Here is a 2,184-nt window from a genome sequence, read left to right on the forward strand (position 1 = left end):
CATCCACACATGAAATATTTTACTGAATTTGAGTAATATCTTTAAAATGGAAATTTATTCATTTTCAATTATTAATTTTAAAATTAAAGAACACATAAAATAATGATTCTTACATGATTATTATCGAAAATAATTTCCTGGTAGAGAGGAGGTATAAAAAAATGATCCACCCCAGGTGTTGTTACAGAACTGAATGTGGGTTTGCTCGCCTGCCACACAAAACCAATTTACTGACACTGGGTTGTGGTAAAGGAAAGTACAGCATTTATTTGCAGGATGCCAAACAAGGAGGAGGGGCAGCTTGTGCTCAAAAGATGGGATCTCCCCAATGGCTTTCAAGGAAGGGGTTTTAAAAGCAACATTTGGGGTGAGGGTTGTAGCTCATGGACTTTCCTCTGATTGGTTGGTGGTGAGGTAACAGGGTGATGTTTTGGGAATCTTAATCATCAACCTTCTGGTTCCAACCAGTCTGGGGTCTAGATGCTTGTGGTCAGCATTTAGTCACCATCCTCCACCTGAGTGGGGGTCTTAGTTTCTGCAAACAAAACTCAAAGATATGTGTCAGATTGTCATGCATATCCCTTGAGGAGGAACGGACTCTGTTTTATCACTGAACTATTGTTTCTTGCCCCCTTCCTTTGTTTCTGCGTTCCTTTACTTCCCCAACTAGTAACTGTTGAGTCTGCTCTTTGGAACTCAAGGAAGGCCTAAGAGACCAAAGCCTTTTTCTACAAACAAGAAACAAAGGGCTTTTGTACCTGGGAGGGCCCCACAGGGTCCTGCTTGGTTTCAATCCCCCTTTTCTTTGATACTCCTCAATCCTGAAGGGCACAGGGGCAGGACAAGAAATGGAATAAAATTTTGGATAGAGAGGTTAATCATAAACTTGGTAGGTCCTCATTGCAAGATTAAAGAAGATGGCGGGCATAAAATCTTAATTGTTTAAGGTAAACACCACTTTGATAACCCAGTTAAGGCTCTTCACATATTATGTCTGCAGGGAGGCCAAGTAGTGGGTGTGGCCCTGGCTCCTGTAACACACTGACGTCTTTCTTGCTTCAGGACTTTTGCATTTGCTGTTTGCTTAGAATGTTTGTTCATCAGCCTTTCTTATCCTTCAGGGTTCATATCAAAACCATCTCCTCCACCACCTGTTCTCTGTTAATCCCAGCCCTTAATTCATCTCCTTCATAGCACTGTTAGGTGTTTTAAATAATAATACACTTATTTTAATTATCCTGTTGGCTACTCCTATGCCTGCCCTACTCCAACCTCTTTTCGAGATTCAGCTCATATATCCCTCTTCCAGGAAGCCCCCCCTGGCCCGGAAGCTGGTCAGATGCCTCCTCTGGGTTTTCCTCCTTTCAGGTCTGATTACTCTGCCTGTGCTTCCCCATCACAGCCCTGACACTTATCCTTCTCTGGTCAATTATCTGTCTTCATCTAAGTACTAGGAACTGTGGAGGCAGGGTCTGGGGCTCTTGTTCATTCATGGGTCTACGACCTCCTCTGGGAGCCCTCCGTGGCCCTCTCTCAGGCTGAATGGGAACTTGTCGGGGCTCCCAGGTCTTCCACCACGCAGCCTCTGATCACTTAGCCTGTGCTTGTGCTGTCTCATTCATAATCACTCTGCCCTATGCTGCTGTCATCACTGCGCTGGGCTGTTCCTGTCTGGTGATGCAAGGACCACTCTGGCGTGGTCACCTCTGGGTAGGCGCTCAGTGAACTTTGGAATTTAGGAAGAATAAACCCCTCGCCCTCAACGGAAGGTTGAAGCAAGATGGGCAAAAAACACAGGTTTCCAGTATGAGCACGTCTGCGGCCTCTCCTCCCACCCAGAGGCCCAATCCAAGAGAGAAGGTGCTCGGACGTGGTCAACAAGCCCACGCGCAAGGGCAACCGGAGCCCCGAGGTTCAACCTGCGAGCGCCGGCCCCTGGTCTAAGTCCCACCGGGGCGGAGGCGACGCAAGTCCCGCCCCTTTACCCCAGTGCCAGGGGCGGACCCAGGTGCGCCCAGGGAGGAGGACGGCCGCTCAGGTGCCTGCTCTCTGCGCCTGCGCTCTAACGCGTCCCGCCTCGCCAGGTGCGCCCCGCCCCTTCCCTGGCCTTCCACCTTCGGTAGCAGCTTCAAGGCAGCCGCCATTATCTCTGGCAACCGCGGAGTGTCTGGGGGGTGTGGCGGG

The sequence above is a fragment of the Stenella coeruleoalba genome, assembly GCF_951394435.1.
Source record: "Stenella coeruleoalba genome assembly, chromosome: 20".
Taxonomy (NCBI): Eukaryota; Metazoa; Chordata; class Mammalia; order Artiodactyla; family Delphinidae; genus Stenella; species Stenella coeruleoalba.